Source organism: Melospiza georgiana, chromosome 1, assembly GCF_028018845.1.
Source record: "Melospiza georgiana isolate bMelGeo1 chromosome 1, bMelGeo1.pri, whole genome shotgun sequence".
Lineage (NCBI taxonomy): Eukaryota > Metazoa > Chordata > Aves > Passeriformes > Passerellidae > Melospiza > Melospiza georgiana.
The window spans coordinates 138893065-138919166 of NC_080430.1; the positions used below are offsets into that span (position 1 = coordinate 138893065).

A 26102-nucleotide genomic window follows, 5' to 3' on the forward strand; every position below is an offset into this window, starting at 1 on the left:
CATAAAATCACCACTGTCTTGGTGTTTAGTGTAGTCCAGTACCATTGTGAAAGCATTGCAGCAGCTGTAAACACTGTCACCATTATTACTCTGTTTACTTCTCTACCATGGACCTTCTCTTTGACCCAAATTTACAGGACAGAATTTGGAGAATTTTTACCTTCCTGCTTCTCTCCTGATTTTTGGGTTTCTTAGTGTAGTGAAATAAATGAGCTGCTTCTCTATCTTTTCTCACCAATTTATAAGAAATATGATGTGCCCAAACAGCTTTTGTTTGCTTGTTCTCGCTTTGCATGTAAGCAGAGCACCATGAAGAACCCTTGGTGATTAGAGAGGAGTTGAAGAGCTCCAAGGGGGAGCAAAGTAATAGAGAAAAACCTTTAAGTGCAGGAAGAAACGTCTCATAATAACCTTCCTGTAGATAAAAAAAGTCAAAGGCTGAGACGTGTTAATTTGAAAAGGCAGATGGAATTCTTGTGTACATTTGAAAAATGACAACTCCAAGTGTGCTTTCAAGGTGAAATTTCAAAAAAACCACTTGCCTGAGTTAGCAGCACAAACCTAACTGGAATCTGAGTATTTAAAAAAAAAATCTCATGCCAGAATCACTAGAGAATAAAAATATGTTGTAGACTTGAAGAGTAATATCTAAAATATGGCCATTTTCATGCCCATAGTCCACATCTGCAAGTAATTATGGGTGCAAATGTGGATATGTCAACATCTACATACATTAATGTACCTGTTAATCTGATAGTTAAATGTATATTTGTTATCAAATAACATACTCTGCAAACTGTTCCCAGTTATTTGTGCATGTAAAAAGGGAAGCGATGTTAACATTAACCCTCAGAATTCTAATGTTGATCTTTTTATCATGCACAAATGGAAATCACACTAATATCAAAGATAAATATACGTATTTGAGGGACACATTAATATCTTGCCTCATTCTTATTTTATTGAGAGCTGTATTTTCCACCCATGTTGTTCATCAATTCTGTTTTGTGTAGCAATAAACAAGTGAGTTACATGAACTTAATTGAGCAGAATTGCCAGTAAGTAGTTTTTAAATACTTTCCAGTTCAGGAGGCTAGGCACTGATCTTCCTGATTATTTAAAATTGCCCTTTAAATACTCCTTTGCACATTGAAGTGAAATTTAGATTTAAAAACATAATTGCAAGCCCCTCTTCACAAAACTTTACCCAAAGAAAATGTCAAATTTGTATATCTATGCCTCACTCAAAGGAAAGGGAATTAATTTTTTCTCTTTCTTTCAAAGACATATACTGATTAGTTAACTATCATGAGATCTGACATTTTCCTGGGTAGATTTTCATCAAAATTGTTGATTTATACTAAGAAAAAATATAGTTCCACTGAACTGACTCTCCAATAAGATTACTTTGCTGTGTTGGACCAAAACCATTTTAATGATGAGGTACTTGCTTTCACCTGTCTTTGTAGCTTTTAAGGTAGAGGTATTAGTTTCAGATGTCTGATATGCACATGAAGTTTTTTTTTCCTGGAAAACTTCAACCAACTTTGGGACTATGATTAACAGGTTATATTGTTATGCTGATTATTAAAGTGTAAACTACCAGCTACTTTGCTAAGTTTTGGCACATTCAAAGTCTGTCTGAAGAACCTGCAGGTTGAGAAAAGCTTACCCTCAGTGCTGAAGAGGTGCTTAATGATGTCCTTCTAAAAATCTTATCAAACTAGTTGTAAACATCTGAAAAGTCACTTTTAGCTTGTGCCGACAAGTTTGTCACAGCCTGGAAGTAATCTCTTTTTAATAACCATTCTCTACTTCTAGAGAGCTCCTTAAAGATCTTGTAATCTGCAGCCAAGAGGACTTCTCTGGTAGGTTTCCCCTGCTGAAATCTGCTGAGGCTCCTGGGAATCACACATCATGAAAACAAACTATACTGCCTGCCTTTTGTCATCTTAAGGAGTTCAGTGTTGTCCATTTATACTTTGGCATTTCTGGCTTTTGCTTTATTTATATGGACACACATAACCCTCCAAGGCACTATATTTGAAGATAGCACGTTAAAAGAACATTAGCCTGCATTCCTGCCTCCACCAGCCCTTTGTGTAAGCAATGATTCAGGCTGTAATTACCTGTATACTTTCAATAATTTTTTCCCCCACCAGTGCTCTTACCTCACTCATAGCAAGGCCTGAGCCTAGGACTCAGTCAGGATGATGTATTGAATGGAGTTGTGTTGTAAACAATGTTTCACAGACCTCTTCCCCTATCGTTGCAGAAGTTCAAGGTGTGTGATCAAAACAAAAACACTGTGGGATTAAAACCAAAACAATGGTTGCCCAAGTAAAGCCAAGACAGGTTCTGCTGCAGCCGTTGACACTGTGGGTATGTTTACTGTGGGTAAGTGTGTGCTGTAGAGATAACTGAGCACTTCAGGCACCAGGAACAATTCTGCAGCAACTCGAGGGAATTCATTCTTCAAAGTTAAGCTCAGAGATACCTGAAGCTGGGCTGGTTCTTGCAGCTGGGTTAGCTTGGGCTGACAAGAATTTATAATGTAGAAAATACACAGAGCTTTGTGTTGCTTGGTTGCATACATCATATTTTGCAAGGATGGTCAGTCAGCAGTGTTGCATTTCTTACTACCTAACTCACAGCATACTCCTGGGATACTCCTTTTGTGTGTGGGCTCAACATACATAGCCCCAAGCAGAACTGATGGGAGCCATACGTTGAACTGAGCTGTTACAAATAATAAATGATCAGCCAGCAAACTAAATGTATCACTTAATTAAACTAAGAATCTTTAGAGATAATTTTTTATGCAAAAACAAGACGTCAATGAGTCTTTCAATACACATCTCTCAATGCTATCATCAGACTTCAAAGAAGTAGAGCAAAGATAATATACTATTTCAGATATGTGGGATAATATTTAAAGAGTACCATTAAAAATAAATAAAATAACTGAATATAGTAAGAGATTCAAATATGTAAGAAAGAAAAACTGGGACCCTGAACCCAAGATTATGTCAAAATTCCATTGTTAACTATATATAATAGAATCACAGAATGGTTTGTGTTGGAAGAGACTTCAGGGATCATTTAGTTCCAATCCTGTGACCATGGGCAGGGACATATTTCACTAGGCCAGGTTGCTCAGAGCCCCATCCTGGGGCTTAAACACTTCCAGGGATGGGACACTGATAGCTTCTCTGGGTAACCTGTTCCAATGTCTCACCACCCTTGCAGAGATTTCTTCCTTATGTCCAATCTAAACCTACACTCTTTAAGTTCAAAGCCATCCATTCCCCCTTGTCACTACACGTCCTTGTCAAAAGTCCCTCTCCAGCTCTCCTGTAGGTGCTGCAAATCTGCTGCAAGGTCTCCCTAGAGCCCTCTCTTCTCCAGGCCCAGCAACCACAAATCTCACAGCCTGCCATCATAGGACATGCTCCAGCCCTGTGATTGCCTTTCTGACCTCCTCTGGACTTGCTCCCTGGGTCCATGTCCTTCCTTTGTGGGGCCCCAGATCTGGAGGTAATGTAGATGGGGTCTCATGAGAGCAGAGTAGAGGAATAAGAATGTTGAGACAAAGTTTCTCTGATGTGTTCTCTGAGTCTGCAGCACACAGCCAGCTGCCATTTAAATGCTTCCTAAATAATTGGAACTTTATAATATTGGAGTGGTTTGGGGTTAGTTTTGTTGAGTTGGGTTTTTTTAATGTGGATACCTTTAAAATGCAATAAACACTGTGTGATGGAATGAAAAGTAGCTGCACTCTGCTTCCTATTATTCCTTTCCTATCTGTTTCCCTCTCTCAGAGATGATTTTTATTCAGATCCTTTCTTTTTTATTTTTCCCAGCCTGAAGTCAACTGAGGATTTTTGCTGAACTGCTCAGAAACCTTGCTGCCTTGCATACTGAAATCATGAAATACTGTATTTCTCTCTCTAGAAAGTAAAAGTAAACACCAGAGTGTTCTAACTGAAGTCATACTTTCTCCATGTCTAGACATCTTTGGTAATATTTCCCTTTTATAATGCTGCTGTGCCTTCCATGTACTCAGCTGTGAGGAAAGTACTTTGCTCTCAGTTGCATAAAATATGCCGAATTTTCAGACAACTTTCAGTACAGCATCTTAGACTGTTAGGGCTGGTGTGTGTGATCTTTTATGAAATCAGATTTTTTCCTCTGAGGAACTTTGCTCAGTAAACCAGTGGCAAATTTGGAAAGAAAATGTGACTGATGTGGTTCCTTAATGCCCAGCTTGTTAAGCAAATGCTGCTGAATCCAGTCCCCAGTAAACAAGCTAAACTTCTTGTTCCACTCAAAATATATTTTACTAAGAATCTTTGTAGATCACTCTTTATGCAAAAAATAATGTCACAAGTCATGGTTTTGAGCAGAATAAAGCAAACATTTATTAAATTAAATCATATGCTGAATCAGTGTTTGCCCATATAGCTCCACTTTTTAAATATTAATATTCTTTTCTAACTCTTTGTACATAAATAATCTTTTAAGAGAGTAACAATGAAATATAGACTATCCACATCAAATGAATGCGAGCTTTTGATGTGATTATCAAAGGTCTGTTGGATTTTCTCTAATTTTAATTAGTATTGGGTTCTAACCAACAAATTCAAGTCTCTCATGGATTTTTTAAATTCAAACATTATGCCCCCTTGCACAAAGGATTTTGGCTTAATTTGGCCCATCATAAAGCTACTGGTTATTAATAAAATTATGTAGAAGTTCAGATTTTGAAAACTAAAGTGCTGAGGATTTGCTTTAGCATGGAGCAATTAACTAATTGTTCTGTGCACTAAATGAAACTCCAGTAAAGGCTTTTGGGGTGGGTTTTTTCAATATTATCTGTTTGAGAAATACTTTAATGTTTAAAAAGAATATACCAACCAGGAATTCTTCCTGATATACAGAGTCATAAACTAAGTAGATCATAAAATCATAGAATCATTAAGGTTGGAAAAGACCTCCAAGATCATCAAGTCCCACCTTTGACTGGTCACCACCTCGTCAATTACACCACAGCACTAAGTGCCAGATCAAGCCTTTCCTTGAACACTTCCAGGGATGGTGACACCGCCACCACCTCCGGCAAGCCCTGCCAGTGAAGATGTTCCTCATGATGTCCAGCCTGAACCTTCCCTGGTGCAGCTTGAGGCCGCGTCCTCTTGTCCTGTCAGAGGCTGCTTGGAGAAAAGACCAACTCCCACCTGGCTCCAGTCTCCTTTCAGGGAGTTGTAGAGAGAGATAAGGTGTCCTTTGAGCCTCCTGTTCTCCAGGCTAAACACCCCCAGCTCCCTCAACTGCTCCTCATCAGACTTGTGCTCCGGACCCTTCCCCAGCTCTGTTGCCCTTCCTGGTCTTGTTCCAATATCTCAATGTTCTTCTTGTAGTGAGTGGCCCAAAATTGAACACAGGACTCAAGGTGTGCCCTCACCACTGCCCAGTACAGAGGGACAATCACTTTCCTAGTCCTGCTGGGCATACTGTTGGCTCAAAAAAACTTTGTCACTCTTCGTGAATCTGCGTGTCATCCATGCCAAGGAGCCATGCTAATCTTCTCTATATTGTTCCAATTTTTTTGTGTATGTACTACCAAAGTGAAATATTCAATACTATCATTATGTTCAATGCTGTGGAGAGCTGAACCACAGAGATACTGGCCATTGTAAATAGCTATAAAAAAAGGACTTGTTGCATGCACATTTGCAACATGTTCCTATGTCATTTTACTGATTCCAGTCCTTTTTCTCTGGGAAACACCAAATACCATTTGAACAGGCAAAGGAACACAAAGTTAACCTGACTGATCTGACCTACAAGGCCATTTGAGTTGTGCTAAGAGATTAGAAATCAGCTCTATTTTTTTTCCTGGTAGACCTTTAACCAAGGAGAAAAGCCCACCCAGGCGTGAAGGGGTGATTCATGGATTCTGAAGCCAGAAATGACCACTAGTACCATTTAATCTCTAGCCACAGGACCTATATTATTGGTTTTCCCTAGGGGGTCCTTAGACGGGGGAAAGCTGATGGCGCAGTGGTGGCTGCCAGCCCTCTAGTCTCTTCCAGCTGCTGCAAGGTGAGAGCCTGAGTGTGGCTATGGGAAGGGTGCTGGATGTGAATAGCCGTGGTCAGACTCTTGCAGGATGGGAAATGGGCTTGAGGTTATGCAAAGGAGTGGGCCCACACCAGGAGCCATGTGTCAGGAGTGCCCAGCTCCCCATCTCACTGCCCCCTCTCTAACTTCCTCTCCCCACAGCTGCTCTAGCCCCTCAATCCTCTATAGGATAAAAATACCTATAGGATATCCTATAGGATACAACCTCCTCAGCTCTATTCCTCTTCACTCACTTCTCCAGGGCTTACTCTGGCACCACCTTGGCTCCCTGTTAAAACTTTGCCTAATGTCAAAGATTGGGTTTCTCCTCTGCATCCATTTTGGATGAGTTTTTCATTTTTCCAAAGATGCACAGATTCTTTTCCCTGGGGGCAGGAGCTGGCAGCTCCACTCCACAACAGGCTTTTGCTCCCCGTTCACAGCACTTCAGTGTGTTCAAACTTGCGCTGAATTCAGGCCACCTATCCAGGAGATTCAGCATGCTCTGCAGCTGACTCCTGACTGCTTTTCCTACCATCAATGTTTTGTCCCCTTCAAACTGTGCCCAGAATTCAGATTATTTTCAAATAAAGGTTAAAATGGCTTAGGACCAAGAGCCTTGCAGTGTCTTATCAGTAATGGCCCAGATAATTAATGCCTTTCCATTAGTGCATACATTTTGAGTGCTATCAGTCAAGTGGCTTTTAAATCATTTAATCTGTGCTCTATTAATTACATATAATGCAGGATTTTAAAACACAATGTCATGTGTAGTATGTCAAATGCCGCAGTGAAATTTGATTAGACTGTAACAACACAGCTACCTTTGTCAACCAGCCCTATAATCTTATAAAAGAAAAATCTAAATAAGATAATTTGACAAGAACTACTTTCTCCGAAACTACATTGAACAATATAGCTTTATTTTTAGCTCATAATTCCCTGTTGATAGAGTGCTGACTTTGTCCAAGTTTCTAATTTTTTTTTTCCTTAGATTAGAATTAGAATAACTGATATATCATTTCCTGAGCCATTTTCTTTAAATGCTGCGATTGCTTTGGCAAGTCAGCAATTCCTTGGACTATCCTTTCTTTCCCAAGACTTGGTAAAGAAAATTTACTCTAGTGGTCCAGAGACCTTCTTGACCAGTTTTTTTAAACTTTTCAGGTAAGAACAAAGTTTGTAATATTTGATTTTAGCAGAAGATATGAACTATTTAGATGCACTAATTGTTAGGTTTAATTCCCTTTATCCTTAATTTTTTAAGAAATCTGCTGGCCAATATTGCCATTTATTTATTTCTGAAAGGAAGAAATGTAGGTATCAAGACCACAGTGGGACCTCAAGGCAGATGAGTGGCTAAAACTCAGCTCTTGTTCTGACCTAAGGGTGGGAGTGCTGGTTCATCTCACAGCTACCCATGAGGTAGCTGTATGCCTTATCTTTGGTAAGCATACCAGGAGACTCTGCAGGGAGTGGTTTATTGATAAGAATTATGAATTTACATGTATTCTGGTTCTTTATCAGCCTCCTAGAAATGTTTTGCTGTCTACCTTTTCCTCATCGTTACAACCTGTCATGGCACTCAGCAAAACACACTGTACCAAGAAACTTCTCTTTACCTTTCTAACAGTGCTGTAACTTCATGCAGTTTGAGAAGTCTTGAGGCCTAACAAGAATGGTGGATCTTCCCACAGCAGGGTTTGTCTGTAGAGTGATGCACCTGGAAAAAGCACTGCCTGTGGTAAGCATCAAAGCACCCTGAATAACTGTCTGCCCTAGACAATCCCACAGCTTTTCTTGTATCTTGTGGTTTACCAGGCATGACAGCAGATGTGGATGACTTGTTGCTTTGTAGTTAGTTTGTTTGTTTGTGTGTGTGTTTTCATCTCAGATTTTCACATTCTTGAAAGATGTTTTTGTTCTCCTGGTCTTTGAAAATCTGCAACCTAGAGGTTGGAAACCTAGAGGCAAACACAGAAGTTGAGATTTCATTGGCTGCAAAAACTGTTATACAAACCTGGTGACCTTCTGGGTCTTACCATCCTCAGATTTCAGGTCTGGCACAGCAGAAAAGTTCTAAACAGTGAGTTCAGGTTTATTTCAGACTAGATATTTTCAGGATACTACAAGTAGATGTCTGGGAAAGGCTGACACTCTGCTGATTTTTTTTTCCATCATCAATCCCAGTCAGAGATAAGGTCCTGTTCTGCACAGACCTATGGGGTGAACTAAGTTGATAAGGGTCAGAATAACTGTACACAGATTATTAGTCACTACTTATAAGAAAAGATCTAACAAGACCATAAATGTAATAACCTTATTTTCAGAATTATGAAAATCAGCAATGAAACTATTATTCATAGGTGAACTGAAATGCCAGAATCAGAAACACTTGCTCTGTTATTATTATTCAAATGGTGAACTCTTTGGTGTGTTTCATTCACTCTTTGATGGAGATGGCTTAAAACTGGCATTCATTTTTTCCTTTTTTTTTTTTGTTTTAGCACACGCTGTTAGAAAGGACACTCAAGCAGTTCTTAATTACAGTAACATCTTTAATAAAACACATCCATGGGTCCCTAGATATCTACATATTGTTCTTCAGCAGATATCACCCCTTTAAAAACACAGGATAAAAATCCCCAAATAAAATCATGGAATAGCCATGTTAAAAAGTGAGTTAGTTGATCTACAAATTTAGGGCCATTTCGAAAAAATGTAGCTTCACTTCCCTTTGTCTGTGTTCTCTACATTGCAGGGGGCAGTGATTTCTTTGTTTAATCATGTCTTTGACCACAGTTCAAAAGTCAATATTCTGCTGTCAGATGCTAGCTTGTAGTTGAGGGATAGGTAAGGAACTTAACTAGGAAGCTTTGTGTATAGGGAATTGAATTTTCATCTAATTCACAAAGCACACATGTTTACATGACCTTTAAAAAAGGGAATTAGAGCAGTTTGATCATGAGCTCTAGGCAATCTGACATAGTGAGGTGATTGAATCAAGAGGCTCAGGTACTTCTTAGATGAGAGCTGAACTGAAAGAGAATTATTTTAATTTAAATGCAATTTCATATCAAATTCATAGCTGTGTTAGCATTATGAAATAATTGTAGTGGCACTGTAAATGACTGTCCAGAAACTTCTATGGTAACAACAAACACTTTAAGGCTGTCAGTTCATCCATGTCCCTTCTTGCTACCAAATAGTGCAGGGAATCCATTGTGGAGATTTGGTCAGAATGTGGCAAGTGATATTCAGGCAGACATTTAATATTTATTGATATCAAATGTATTATAACATTAAATTCTCAGAAGAATACCAAAGCTTGGTTAAATTACCAATTAAATAGAGGATTTAATTTCTAGACTCCTTTAACTCCAAACTTTCATTAGACTACAAGTATGCAAAGGATGATTTTGATTATGTAACCTGTTCTGTGCTTAAGAGCCAAGCATCTCTCATTCTGTGCAAGGACTTTGTGTGTGATGCGTCACTCTGGGCAAGGCAGTGCTAAACCTACTTTGATAGACATTGCCTTTTTGGAAAACCCACTGACCAAGTGTTCATCTTGGCCATGGGCCTACAGGCTGAACTGCTTCCAAAAAGCAGCTCCAAGTAATGCAGTGTGGGGGCTCTGTGGGCCAGATTGCTATTGGTATTAGGATTACCTGTCACATGCCTGTGATAAATGTAAAGTGAACAAGCACATAATCCCAACCCAAATCCACTGAGATTTCACAGGATAATAGGTGTAAAGGAGTAGAACAGCAATGTAGGGTTTCCTATCCTTTTAATGGCTTATTAATACTAGTTATAAATGTTTAATGGCTGATTACATCTTCATCCTGCACAAGGCCCCCAAACGTGTCAGGGCTCCTCTTGTTCCAAAGGTTACCTGGTTTACTGAATGTTCTGTAGAGCAAAGGCAGCCCCAGCAAGGTGACATCCCTCAGCCCTGCTCCCAAAACTTTCCTAGCTGCCCTTCTTCAGGAAGACAGGCTTCATCAAGTGCAGCATGCCAGGTCAGTCCAGTTCAGAGATTAGGTTTTCTGGTTCTCTGCTGGGAGAAATAAGGGACATATGAGATAGTGAATAGTAATAACAGAAAGTTATCTATTGATGGTAATATCATGTAGATTGTGGGATCTCTTTTTAAAGAATTTTTTCTGATTTATTCCCACACTAGATGAAAAGTTCCTTTTTCTTTTCGGTTTTATGAACAACATTGTCCATAATTTTTTTTTAAAGTCTTAGTAATTTATTTAGTATTCATAATCTTGTTTAATTATAGCTGCATGTGATTGTCCATTCTTAGATATCAGCTTTCCAGGTTATAATAATACAAAAGAAAGGTATTTTGCAAAAAATTGCACAGATACATAGTGCTCAATTTTGATGAAGCTGGGCACAGAGCAGGGACTGATTATGTCTCTATTATGCCTAGTACATTGAGGAAATCAAATGGTCTTAGCATCTGGGTTTTAAGACAGCCTAAGTAACAACACAGATGTTACTTCCAGACTGCACACAGCCTTGTAGTGGATGAGCACAGTGGAAAAATACTGCAGACATCCCATTTCTCCGTTATGTTCCCATTCTGTGTCTCACCTGAAAGGTCCAATAAGCATCTAATGCCCTTTTAGTTCTCAATAATGGAAATTTATTGCTTTTGAGTTATGATTAAAGTACCCTTCATAGTTTTTGCAATTTTTTAATGGACAATGTTGATATTTTTGTTGGAGAAATAAATTCCTTGTTGTATCAGAGGAAGTGTGCTCTAGCTTAAGAGTTAAGCCAGAAGAGACGAATGAAAATTTGAAGACCTCAGCCAGTGCTTCAGCACTGATTTTCAGAATGCAAACATTTGCATTCTGGTTGAAAATTCAATATTTTCCACTTATGAGTTCAATTTCTCTTCTTTTTCTTCACATTTACTGCAGTTTTTTAATGAAAATTGCATTTTCAAACCAGTCTATTACACTATGGAGAGCACTTGCTTGTCAGTCCTTCACTGAATCTCTGATCAGTTACACCTGCTCATTTCTGCAATAAGAGCCGCTGACATGGTTCATGGTGGGTGCATTTCAATGCTCCAGTTCTCACCTGAGATTTAAAGGAAGCTGTTTAAAAACAGCTCAAAGGAGCATGTTTAAAAACTTTTGATTACATTGATTTGATTTAAATTAAATTTTGATGATTTAAAGGAACATGTTTTAAACTTTTTTTATTAGCTAAGGTGAGGGATGGGTTTCGGGTCCACCCCCTACCAGCCAATAGAACATAAACAAATATTTTTATATAGATAAAAAGTTTATAGTGCATGCAGGAGAACATATATATATTATACAACATGCATGACTGGGACAAGAAGTGTTATGAATTACTGAAAAGCAGACTTGCTAGTTTTCATGCTTTATCTTATCTGTTCCTTTCCTACTAAATACTTCACAGTCCTGACCTTTCCAGCAAAATTTCATCATATGAAATAAACTGAAATGCATGTCTTCACTTGGTCACAATCACATGCTGCTTCTCAGTATAGTGGGAGTCCTAGTAAAATATCTATATTGTATTTGAATATCTGTATATAGGCCTTGCCCTGATGAGCCCCGGTTGTTCTTGATGGGCTGCAGCTGCAATGTCCTTAATTGGGCTGCAGCTGTGGATAGTAAAGATAACTGGGATAAAAGGGGGTGGGCTTGGCCAGTCAGGGACAGCCTGGAAGGACTAAGAAGCAGCAACGAGCAGAAGAAGAAGAAATCTGTGCTGTGAAGAACTGCCCCCAATTAATATCACTGAGAAGGTATGGGATTTTGGAAATATGGTTGTGCCAGTATGGGACTCTAGAAATACAAAATACAGCAAGATAACAACATCTCAGTGATTGTATGCACTGGATGAATCAGTAATCACAGCAAACACAGTAAACACAAAATCAGAATCACAGCCCTTTTTAAAAGGAAGTGTATAAGAAACTATTACAATGAAGGTGTTCAAATATCTGTTGCTGTTGTTGCTTGTGTACATAGTTTCATTTATAACACTTCACTGTTCAGGAACCTTATGAAGCTGTTCTCCTCCCAGGTGGTTTATTAAACACTCTGCTCCTGCAGGAAATGGTCAAGTCTACATGCTCTGCTCTGGATCTGCCTCCCTAGCAGGAGAACAGAAATACCAGGAGATGAGCTGTCCCTGAGAGTTTTCCATGCAGCAAATATGCAATCAAGGGTCTTTAAAAGATTTTCATCTCCTAGTTTGTGGATTTTCATTTATGGTGCAACAAACCTTGGCAGAAATCCTGAGCAAGCTTCCAGTCACTTGAATTGAGCCTTTGCTTGGTCTGATTTACTGTAAGGTCTGATGCAGGATGTTTATTCTTTTCCCTCAAGCTATTTCATCTTGGAGAACCATGCAGTGTTTCTCTGATTCAGTGATGATAAAACCCAATCCATCTACCAAGATGAGTCAGCAGACCAGGTCTGCTCACACCCCTCTCCCCACACACATACACAGCACCAAAATGCCAACAAGCTGCATGTTGAACATATGTGCAGAACAGCTATGATAAGTTGGAACAATCATTAACTTATTCACTGTGCAATTCAAGTACATCTTGTACATGAGTTTCCAAAATTATTTTAATAACAATCCTCTTTGACTAAACAGTGGAAGATATTTGGATCTCTTCCTGAAGGCACATTCCCACAGTAATATCCATGGCACATCCATTACAGAGAGTGCTGTTAGTTCTCATTAGCCAGGACAAACAAGGCAGTGAGTCACAATCTCCCTGCATAAAGGATCCCATTGTTTTAAACTGATAAACCAGGGATTCTGCTCTGTACTGGTGTAAACCTGACATTGATTAAAACTTCCTGGGATGCTAGAGAGGCTGTATTTGAATGGATGGGGACTTGAGGTGTGAGGGAAATCTGCCACAAAGATGCAGTCAGTTTGCATTTTTTCTGATTGAAGTTACTTAGCTTCTCTCATTGTTGGGAGAACCTATTATATTTGCCGCAAGTATTTTCCAAAAGCCTCTAAGAAAACTAGGCTTAAACTAAATGGATTGTACTAAATATTTCTAAAGTTTGCCCAGTAAAATAAATTGCGTTTATACACTTTTCATTTAATAGTCTATTTCTACTAGGTGGCATTTTTTTCCCAAAGTATCCTGAAGTGCATCTAATTCACTATGAGAAAATATTCTTCCTCTTATGCTTTGGCTCTTGTTTTGTTGTTAGGTTTTGTAAAATCTTAGCTCTAATGGTGAAAGCCAAACACAGAAATATTTTTACCTGCACTTTGCCAATAACATCAAAAGATGTGCTATTATCTCAACAGCAATTTGGACTGGTTATCAAATGATAATCTTGGAATGAGTGAGTATGATTTGTGACGGTACTTATCTTTTGTAGGTGTGGTTGGCATGTATTAAAATGTTTTTTTTTTTCTTGCTGGATGGCATGCCAAAGACTTCAGGCAATAGGTAATTATTCCATGTAAAATATTTATTCTCTGCCAGTCATATGTCTTTCTCAAAGATCTGACTTTGCAGCAAGCATTTAAAACCATGTAAAGCCTTAAATATGAGGCCAGAATGAAACCTGCTGTAAGCAACTACAATAGAAATACGTGTTGTGTGTGCTCGGTAGCTCTTTGTGAGTAGAGTCCAGTTGTAATTCCTTTCTGCATTTCTTTGGAACCTTAAAATCAGATTATCCAATACTGGGCACTCAATTTCTGTTCCAGCTGTGACCCAACTAAGAACTCACTAAGGTGAAGATTTTTTTGCAAAATGAATTCTCTCTTTCTTTGATTCCATTCTATGCTGTAGTTTATTTACTGCCTGAAAATGTTTTCTGTGCCTGAAGCGAAAGCTCCAGAATACACGTGCAGTGTAAGTCAGATTGACCATGGCAGTTCCCAGAGGATGCTCTGCTTCTGACCATGGCTGTGCAGCCACAACAACTCATCGCTCCCAGCAGGGCACTCGGTGCACTGTCACATCCTGGGAAGGCCAAACTGAACACGCTAAAATAAACTGCGCTTGTTTGGAATTGCACTAATTTATTTAAAGATTTAGTTTCTCCAATCTAGTGCAAAGAACTGAACTCATAACCTAAGACTTCAAGCTTCCAAAATCACGCAAGGGACACAATCAACAGAGGAAATAGAGTAATAAATGTGCATGTAACAGTCTGCATTATGTGCCTTTTCAAATAAAATATTCACTTCAACATTTACATGTCTACACCATTAACATCCTCTTTTCCTGACTCTAACTTCAGCAGCTAGATACAAAGCTGACTTTATTTTCTCTAATTCCTTGACAGAGAATGAGACAGCTGCTGCTGCATTGGTGCTTCTGCATCCTGCAGGATTAGCAGGTGGTTATACTTCTGAAAGGTTCAGGGCACGTCTCCCTCTCAGGAAATGTTGGAATGCACAAACTTCTTCTCAAGTACAATGAGGAATCAAAAGAAGAAGCTTCAGGAGGTGAAATATACTTCTGAAAGACAAAACTGTAAAGCAAATGATGGTTATCACTTCAATAAGCTATTTGCAATGAAGAAGAGCATCTAAGAAAAACATTCCTTTCTCTTTATTAAATTTTGCAGTAAGGAAATTTGTCAAATGTTAGTGTAAGTCCAGCTACTTACAGGCATACCTCTGGCATATGCCAGTGTGGCAGGTAATTTAGACTCTTGTACGTCAATAGATTTCTGTCCCCTCTGCAGTAGTTGAAGGGAGCCTGACCAACAATGAAATCTCTAGGTAATTAGAAGCCAATCCTTGTGTTTACTGCCAAGCTAATCTCTTGTTACACTTTTAATATGCTATTGCATTTCAGCAAAGTTTTTCTTCCATTTCTGAAAAACCTTGCATAAGTAATTCTCATTCATAACAATATATTTATGCCATTTATTTACTAAATCCTTCTAGGTGGTAAGCACAAACACTGTTTATTGTTTAAAGCTCCCAGAAATTCAGTATTTCTCAAATGCAACTCTAGTGGAGACTAAACTAGGAAATCAAGTTAGCAGAAGTGCTGGTTTAGGATTAATATAGTGAAAAAAACCCACAACCATGGCTTATTTTCAAAATTTGACAGGTATTATACTGATCATCTTTTTAAACTGATTGTATCTTGGAGATTACACTGATATGTTAATAGCAGCTTCTGATGTTAAGTTGATAATGTCATTTATGTATTGGCACAACACTGGTAGATTGACAAGACTTAAATTCTGTGGCAAGACACAGCAAGATTTAGAGAGGAACAGAAGGAGCTGAAAACATGATGAAAGGGAAGTGATCAGATCAGGCTGTATCCTTTGACTTATTGGAAGGATTTTCTGTTAACTTCTTGCTAATCACACAATACACACATGAAATTTAGTTCTTGAACTTACTGCTTTGAAACTAGATACTGAACAACTTCTATCTGCTACTAAATTGCAGACTTTCAGTTTCCAACAACTCTAAGCTATCCAATATATTGCTGCATGTAAATGTAGCAGGCCTGTACCTGCTCAGGAATATGAAGGACCTCCTGGATTTGTTTTTACAAGGAGGACATCCTGATTTTTTGTCAGGGTATGTGACATAATCATCATGAGATTGTCACTGTTGTATAATTCTACAAGGAAATGACAGGTTCACAGATCATTCTGTATCTGATTTGGCCTGAAACCCTGCTGTTATCTCTCACTTCTGATCACTTGAATGTGGAAACATTTCTGGGCTCCGAACAATTTGAAAGGGATTACATATGCAACACAAAAAGCAATATTCAAAGGGGAAAGTTTCAGCCTGACTTTTAAAAGTGTTTGGCAAAGGACATCCAGTGAGTTAAAAGGGCTGGGAGTTCCAGACAGAAGGAACAGGGTATGCAAATATTCAATTAGCACCAGTATGAAGGTGAGACTTTGGAAGAAACAGAACAATTTAGAGATGAATCTCTGGGAGAATTGGCAGCAATGTAGGTGACAAGGAAGTCATATAAATCATGTCATGAAAAAAGCATGGAATGTTTGATAGCAAGGAACGAAAAACATATGAAAACAGGGCAGCACATTACCCAATTAGAAGCAAATGCAATGAGAACATTTCAGGGTAATGCAGGGATCGGCTTACTTCTAGGCAAGGGTCCAGCTCACAAATTATGGAATGGCTACTGTGGAAGCAAAATGTGTATAAGAAAGTAGGCGTGAAGATGATTAAAATAACCAGGCCTGCTCATGATTGCATGGGATGAAGACAATGTAATTAACTTGGCTAAAGGAGTGTCTTATCCTTGTGATATATGTAAGCTGATAAGAGGCTAAACAAGTGGAGGCAGCTGAAAATTGAATGAGATGGAATGGAGACTTCAAAACAGCTCCAAAAAACTTGACTCATTGTGTTGCTGTGAAACATGTCCATTTGATCTGCAACATGGAAAGAGCATTCAGCTTGGGCTCCATCCTGAAACAATTCACATCATAGTGGCACTTGGATACAAGTAGGCCTTTCACAATGTAATTTTTTCTGTGTTCCAACTAAAGATTAGTTTACTACAGATTACCATAGAATATTCAGCAAAAAATTTCTTGCAAAAAAAAAAAATTATAGCAGAGAGATCGGCATAATGGAGACAGTGAAACCATGGTTAGAAGGAAAAAAGATGCAAAGTACACATGCAGATCCTACTATCTGAAAAGAAATGAAAACTCAACATTGATCCACTAATATAATTTTTAGAAAAGTTATTAGAAGCAGATGTAGGGAAATCAAATTTTAGTTTTCCCTTCATCATCAATAATTCCTGAGTATGTTGTTGCAGTTTCCCTTGGCTTTTCCAAATGAAATTTTACAACAGGAGAAAAAGAATTCTAACTCTCAAGCTGACCCCTATAATTCTGAAGTAGTGAGGATTAGAAAGAATCTACAAAATAAGGAATAGAGACAATTGCAAATAGTTGAAGGAACAGATGTGAAAGAACTGTTTAGGATGCCCTGAATAACTTTTTGGTTTGTCTTACTGTTCAACTACATAAAACAGTTGGTCTAAACAGAAATCTATATTTTTCTTCATCATTTCTACCTAAAGTGAGAAAGAAGAAGCACAATGGAAGCACAAATGAAAAACCAAACAAAACCATTTTTTCCTATTTTACACATAGGAAAAGTTTTCATGTAATCTAGCATGCAAGTTTCACCCTGGTCACCTGTACCAAACTTTAAAGATGCTGTATTTTCAAAGAAAGTCAAGTAGGCTATCAGCTGACCCTCCACACTCTGTTCTTACCAGGTGAAGTGATCAGAAGTGTTATGAATCCTGAAGAGCTGGCAGTGGTAGCACGACCTTTCTCATTCATACCATAGTTCACAGCAATGTCTTTGAATATATCCGAAGAATTCTTTTAAATAGAAACAGCCTGACCAAACACCACATTATGTTAATAAAAATACCTATAGAAACAGGGTATTTTGTTAAGGGGAATTTCAGTTAAATCTCCCAAGTAACAGTTATCTAATTTTAAAATGCAGTGTTTTAAGAAAAAACTTTAAGTTTTTTCAATAATTACTTAAAAGGTGATGGAAGAGTAATAAGTGGGTTTGATTCTGTGTAGACAATTGAACTGTACTTCCTATTTTTGTATGATTATTTGCTATCTTTTTTCTAAGTGCATATTTTGTGATTTTTCTTCTGGATGCTTGTATCCAATACAACACTGACATGCAAGGCTGAGAAAATGAAGAATACTTCTTCACAAAACAAGACAGCAGTCCAGATCTCAAGGAACACTCTTATTTCATAACACAGTATCGCTGATGCTTAGAGTTTTTAATGTTGTATATCTGAAAATGAAACTGGAGGACCTATTTCTCTAAATGAAATAACTTCACTTTCTGTTTTTAAAACTGCAGTACAGTATTTTCCCTTAGAACCTGTGCTGGTTTTGGCTGAGGCAGAGTTAACTGTCTTCACAGTGGCTGCTATGGGGCTGTGCTTTGGATTTGTGCTGGACAAAGGTTTGACACTATAGAGATGTTTTTGTTATTCCTGAGCAAGGGTATGCATGGGTTTACACAAGGCCAAGATCTCTTCTGTTTTTCGTGCTGCCACACTGGGGAGGAGATTGTGGTCAGTCCCTGGGTTGTTCCTAGGTTTCAGCACCAACAGGACTGCAGTGGCTTGACTGGCTGGATGGGCCGGGTTATCCAAAGTGACCAAAGGGATATTCCAGACCACAGGACATCATGCTCAGGATACAAAGCTGGGGAGAAAAAGGAGGAAAGAAGGGGGACATTCCATGTGATGGTGTTGTCTTCCCAAGCCACCATTTCATGTGATGGGGCCCTGCTCCCCTGGAGATGGCTGAACAACTGCTTGCCAGTAGAAAGCAGTGAATTAATTTCTTGTTTTCCTTTGCTAGTGTTCTCAGCTTTTGCTTTCCCTAATAAAGTGTCTCTGTGTCAACCCATGAGTGTTCTGGTTTCTACCCTTCCAATTGTGTCCCTGATCCTGCTGGTGGGAGAGTGAGAGAGCAGCAGCCTGGGGCTTGGTTAAACCATGACAGAAGAACCTCGATGCAGAAGAGTCACAATCAAACTGATGTCTTTGTTCTGCTAACAATAATACAGGCATTTCTCAGTCATAATGAGGTGTGCTAGTGAATAGATTAAAAAAGGGGCATTCACACTGTCACAGACAACCATTCCAGAGTCCATTTCTCCAAGATATCAGCACTTTCCATTTCAATAGTACCAGCCTTATCAACTACAAGGATTTTCAATGCTTGTCAAGATTCTCGACCATTAAAATCTACTATGAGTTCTAAAACTTTTCTTTTTCAGAAACTTATTAATTTTAATCAAGATTGTGCATCATCCCCCTTTTCATATTCTTTTTGGAACCAAACCAAGAGGAGGTCAGGAACCCTCCTTGGGCTTTGTTTCAGAAATTTTATGGCAGCTACTGAATTACTTGGAGCTCTAAAAGAGTCAGCTTTCCAAAACTGAGAACAAATAAAGCCAAATCTATTGGGAGAAAGAATTTAAACAGAAGAATATGAATAATTAGGAACTGTTTAAGAATATTTTACTAGATGTCCAGAAGCCACAATCAATAAAGAAGGACAACTGCTCTGGTAATAAGCCAGCTTGGCTTAGAAGGAAAAGTAAAGTCATTCTTAAAAATAGTCATGCATACAATATTTTTGTGTCTCTGTATATGTGCATATAAACTTATCAATAAATATAGAGTGAAACGGGGAAAAGGGATTTAATAGCAACTGATAATGAGAGCAGAAGGACAAATATTAATGATTATCCAGAAAAGTTAAAATACAGTCAAAGGTGATTTCTAACACACAAGTAACACTTCACTCTGTTGAACAGAAATGACATAAAAATGGAATGTAGAGATGAGAACGAGACCATATAGTTTCATTCACTCACTGACTTGGGTACAAATTAAAAATATGGGTTTTCATACAGTCAAACATATAAAGACATTAATCTCAGAAGAACATAGTCTGCAGCAGCATTCTTCTTTTGGGGACAGTGTAGAGCCTAGAGCAGAAGAACCTATTTCTCATTTTGACAGTGACCTCTGCTGTAACTAATTAAATTATTAATTATAATAAGGCAAAGTACTTCCTTTCCCTTATTACTATATTGCTAATGTATCAGGCATTATTGAAGCTTGAAATATGTCCAATCCTGGTACTCATAACTTAAAAGATGTATTTATAAATTGGAAAGTGTTTGAAAAAAGATCTATGGGACAGATTAAAGGATTGGAGAAAGGGGCAGCACTGAATGAACCAGAGTTCTCTTTCTTTAGTGGAAAAGTGAAATGGCTAATGGACAGAAAGGCTATAGTTTACACATTTATAGTCACAGTTGTGAACACATGGTGGGTTAACATGTTTACACCTGGTTTGTATTCTATCTGCTCTTCCCTTTCCTTCAAAGTATAACATGCACTACACCATAGCATGAACACTGCACACTTGTTCAACTACAGATGACAGAACAAGGGCAAGCTTCTTCCAGCTTTAATCTGTGACTGCAACATGAGTTTTGCTGGGGCTTGGGAATCATACTGAGAGAGAGGAGAACATCTAATCGAGACTGCAGTGGAAATGCTCACCCCAAGAACTGAAGTTATCTATTGTCACCAGCTCTTTCATCTAAAAATGGACTAACTGAGGAATTTTTACATTCACACTGTGAACAAAATCATGGAAACAGTTAGGATAAAATAAATCTAAGGAAGAGGGAAATAAATTTTTTAACAATTTCCCCTAAAAAATTGTTCAGCCCAGAGGAGGAGGGCACAACAAGCTGGGAATGAGGACTCTGTATCAAGGGAGATCAAAATGCTGGAAATGCTGGTTACTAAGACAGTCTCCAAGCTGAAAACCCTAGTCTAAAATATCACTGCAGCAATAATAGATTATTTTTATTACACCTAAAAAGTAGCTTTTAAAATTCCCATCTCATTCTTAAAACCTTGAGTTTTTTGGAGAAGCAATTGGTCTTTTCTACATTCAGAAACCATCCATAGTTACACACAAGCAATGGATTACTCTCTCTGAAAAGTAACTCTATATAACTTGCATTATTGCTGTAAATTTTTGTAGCCTTTTTTTCCCTTTTAAATTTAAAGAGTAAAAAGGCTACTAAAACATTGAACTCAGGAATCATGATTATTCCTGTGAAGAACTGATTCTCTTTACTTCTCAGCAGTCAATGAGAACTCAGGGTTGGAAACACCTAACTGGCAAACAAAATTTCTATGCTATAGGAAGAGTGAGAGTCTGGAGGAAAAGATGCACAATTAGCAGGGGGGAAAAAAAGGTATTTCTGAAAAAAGAGGTAAGATTTGAATTTCACAGATCTGAAAAATTATAAGCAATATCTAATTCATAGAGTTTTAAATTAAGTAAAAACAAAAAAGCAGCAAAACCAACTCCCTGAAAACAACAACAAAAAAAAACTTCAAACAGAAAACAAAGGCCCCAAAAACCAATTACTTTTTCCATTCTTATTCACAGAGCATTAAATTTATATCTGGTTTTTTTTCAATATTGATATAAACCTGTACAACTTCAGTTTTATAGAAAGAACATTTGAATGGAAAATTGTTTAATAAAAACATAGTTTATCAACTTTGCCTCCCCTATGAAATGTTTATGCCACTTAAGCTAATCTATAATACACTTTGAGAATTGTCATATTCCATGAATATTGCAATATTACAAACAGTATACAAATTGGAAAAAAGTCAAGTAAATAATTAGTATTAAAACCTTTAATAATTAATATATTGATCTGCATATAAATCTTGAGTTGCATTTGACTACTGTCATTCTACTTTTTCTATCTGTCCAGCTGCCATTTACCATTTGCACAGTAGAATATAATCCAGAGTTATGAAACTTTGAAGGTACTTCCCCAAGAGTTTTGTTTGCCTAATCAGCTCATATGAAAGTGATCTATAGATACGAAATGTTAGAAAAGACCATTGGGATATTGAGGCTGGAGAGGAAGATCCTTCAGGTGAATCTGATTCTGCAGCTTTTCTTTCAGTCATTATGGAATATAGGACTCCAGGACGTTCATGATACAGACACTGTAACACATCAGCTCCTGCCTGCACACCTGATTTTTTACTACTTTCTTAAGCTTGAGTCTGAAAAGCCTGTGAATTTTATCTGTTCTCAAAGTGGAGGCAGATCAAGAGGATTGAGTATCTTGCAGTTGAATTTCATCAGTACTTTGTAATTCAGAAGTTACAGAATATTTACAATTACTATTAATACTGTTGGTAATACAACAGTCAATCTTATTTGAGAAGAATCTAGCGCATGAAAGCAAGCCCTCAAAACCTAGCTCATTTTTACAACCATTGAACCAAACACAAATTCTTACCAGCCATATTAGTCTGAGTCTTCATAACAATTTTCCTGTTTAGAAAAATACTAACTGACCTGGTACAACACAAAAAATGGATCAGTCCTCTGAAATATCTTCAGTATCAGAAGTCAAAGGTAACACTGTGCCCTTTGGAGTGAGGCAAAAAGGAAACCAGACAGAGTCACAGCCACTGCATTCAGATTTCCCAGAGTCATTCACAACACCCCAGAGACAGGAGCTGAGAACTACCTGGCACTAACCTGCGGTTCAGTTCTCATGAAGTGAAATTCAAGGAACCAATTAACCTGTAACACAGCAAAATTCAGAAACAACACTTCTGTCAAGCAGTCTTCCAGGCAAACTGGTAAGGATTTGGAAAGTGAGCTGTCGAGAAACTTAGCTGTCCAAGAAGATTCCTATCAAAACCTATGTAGGATTAGAAATTTTCTGAAGGCAACACATTTTGACAAAATCGCATTTTCTGACAGAAAAGAATTTCCTCGGGAGTTTTCTCATCTCTCTTTACTATTGTACTAATTCAACTTTCTAATGCGTACTTTTTATGCATACTCTGCAATGCTCCTTCAACAAGACCTTTTCCCATGACATTCTCATCCAAATGCAATATTCTCTACCAGATGCAGCTCAGTGTGCAACAACTGAGATAATTCTTCTGGTCTGCCTCTTTCGTTCATGCTCTTCCTCACATGATCATTTAGATGTCTGACCAGAACTTAATTAATTCTACAGCAGCTTACTTCCAACTACATTATTTTCTGGAAGTCCAGAAACTTTCTCCATCATATGACAGATTCATAACTTCAAGGTTATACGATATGACATTTCTAACATCATCATTTTAATGAAACTGAGGTATGATATGGGAATTTTTTTTTTTTGGCTACCTTTCAATTTACTTAGTGTTCTTGAAGAAAAAATTCAAGAGACTTATCTCTAAGGAGCTACTTTTTATACTAAAATCATATTGAAGCAAAGAAGAATTCACTTGAATTGCCACATATTTTGTAGTACTCACACAGTTTGACATCTTTCTTTCTTTTTTCATCACTGAGTGTAAATCCAAAAGATAAGTGGCTGAGATCATACCTTTAATAATCTTCCATTATTTATTACTTAGGACTGCCTTTTTGATGAATTACTCTATAAACTGGATCCCTTGAATACACTTGCAATTCAGGCTGTAGTGGTTAAAATTTCTCTTGGAAGATTAGACTTGTCCAGGAGAATCTAGAAGAAAAGAGAAGATTTAATGCTTGAGGATATTCATTTTTGAGTACACTGCTAGATAATTCTAACTGTGGGTCTATGCTGAGTCTGAAGGAAAATTAACTAAGGGAAAGCCATCAGAAAGTTGGAGGAGTTTTGGCAGAAAATACTTATGTCTTTCTTTGTTGGCTAATGAAAAGTTCAATATTTGAAAAATGGAAGCAAAACTATAAATTATATTTCTACTAATTGAAAATATTGCAAGATTATTAGCATATGCATTGAATCATAATAGTTTAAAAGTGTTAAAACCCAAGCAGAAAAATATTTGATATTGCCAGCAGCTTACTTAGTTATGCAACATAAGAAAAAGTGAAGTTCAGACAAAAATACATTTATCTGATTTCTTGAAGGCAGTATCCATTATCCCATGACCTGGTCTTTGAAGCCAAGTGTGGCACCATCTTTCCCTGGACTGTTGCAATCTAGAGAATGAGGCAACACAGACAGTGAATAACTGGAACAAACTCACTGATATTTTCAGCATTTGTCTCATTCTACCATGATATACTCTACTCCAACAAGGCAAGTACCTCCCTACAAGCAGCAATTGTTACAAAACTCAGTGTTGGGTTGATAGTTATCCCAGAGCTCACTCCTTCATGGACTGTCAAAGCAGAGTAGAGTTATTTCCCCAAGGGGGCAAGTTATCTGTATTCCAGTGAAGGTATCCAATCTTCATCACAAGGCTGTATCTTTCACAAATCTGGCTAAAACCAAAACTATTCAGAAAGACATGGCTTGGAATGAGAACATTAAATGTATTTCATTCTCATGCTAACATTTGGAAGGCCAGTGAGTGCTCAGAGGTGATGAAGCCACACACGAATAAGGTGAAGTGTTACATCAGGTAGCTCACAGGATCAGAGCATGAGGCTGAGGGCTGAGCAATCACATAAGCTTGTTCAGGCTCCTGCCTTCAGTCGTTACATTTCATTTATGCCAGATGAATGACATATTACATAATCAGATATGAAAAATACCACCCATGGACCCTGAGGGGATGAAAACCTCTTTATGGACTGTATGAGCTTCTGTGGAAAAGAAGCAGCAAGAGAGCTAACAGCCCTGGACAAAGAAGATGTCACATAAAAATAGGTGATGGATAAAGCATGGGAATATGTAATAGTAAATGATCATGGGCATTACCTGGAAACAGTACTATGAGCAAAGTTTTAATGCTCTTTCCATTTCTTCTAATTCCAGTGAAATCAGAGTGCATGCATCTTCCTCTAACTGAAAACTATCTCATCAAAGAAGTATCTAACCCTATCATTAAACTTCTTTTCACAAGATATAATTATTGCTATTAGCAGTAATATTTTTGCTGTAATAGTCTGCCTTCTGCATACTCCCCACTATTCTCAGAGCGTCTTTCCTCAGGTTTGCACATTCCATGAGGTCAAAAAAATCAAGGGTATTCAATACATCTGCCTTTGCCATGACAGCTCATGTGTGAGATAACTTTTTTCCCACTATGAACAGTCCACTTCATTGTTTCATGTCTTTCAGATTGGAAAAAGAAATTCAGGAAAACAAGCTTTCCTTAAGTAACCAGGCTCCAGATGTTTAGCACCTACATCCATGCAGAAGCATAACCTATCCAAGTGCCTGATCTTGCAAAAGGAATAATGTGTTGTTGCAGGAAGAAGTTCTGGGCAGCATGCAGAGCTTCCCTGCCTATGGCCATGGTTGAGCACCAATAAGTCCTTTCAGAATACTACCCTTTTAAAATGGTAGTTTTTGCTTCTATTTGCACATTTACATATATATATAGTCTTAAAATTTCCGAGTTCCTTAGGAAATGCATTGAGTGAAGAAGGGCTGATAACAAATATTTCAGTTCTCTTAATTATCATTCTTCCACTGAAGTCAAGATAAAACCACCCAAAGTAAAACAAAGAGAGTGTGCCAAAACAGGTGGGCAGTTCTTCCTTAGTTACAACATTTACAAGACTCAGACTAAAACATAAGCAGTACAGGAGCAAATTTTGACTACTTATTTAAAAATGGACAAAGTAACTCCCAAATAGGTGGATTGTCCTGTATATGAAACAAGATTTGTTTTGTCATAAAGTACTTTTTTGCAGATGTTTCTGTGTTAACGCAGCTACATACCTCTATAAACACTTTGAAAGAGCTTGGGTCATTTTTTGTGGACAAAACTAAAACAGTACCTCTAGCTCCTCATTTACAAATCTCTTATTTTTGATCCTTGATACATTAAGGTCTTGATACTTAATGAATCAATATGGATCTCAGCTGTTAGAAACAAAAGGAATTTTACATCAGCTCATATTGAAGTACAAAAGTCCGATTCCCCTGTACTCCCAGAAGTGAACTAGAAAAGCACATCTCAAGATTAGATGTAATTCAAACACGGGTAGATGTAGACATTGTCTAAATGAAAAGAGAAGGGAGCAAAAATACTCTGCAGTTGCCAGTGTCCCTCACAAAGTTGATCATTACTACATGCAGCTCTGAGCAGGTGAGCAAAGATCCCTTGGACTCTTTCCTTGCTTTAGTGATGGTAGACAAAACAGTCAGAAAACTTCTCATTTAATTTTGTTGATTGCTTGTTGAATAACTGTTGGTATGACCATCCAATCCGGCTGAGACATGGAAGACTCCCTGTAGCTGTTCCAGCAGAAAATGAAAATACATCAGGAATTCTTCTGTAGCATGTCCCTAACATTGGGGTCCTGACTCACAAACTCAGTCTCACTGCAGACATTTAACCATCAGACAGTCTGACAGAAGAAATGACCTTGAAT

General features: G+C 37.9%; 1 non-coding gene across 1 annotated transcript; it reads right to left on the minus strand.

The window, feature by feature from the left end:
- Positions 1–5526: 5526 nt before the first annotated feature.
- On the minus strand, positions 5527–5636 carry LOC131094905 (U6 spliceosomal RNA). Its single transcript, XR_009115815.1, has one exon. It is a non-coding gene; the product is annotated as a U6 spliceosomal RNA (small nuclear RNA).
- Positions 5637–26102: the final 20466 nt, after the last annotated feature.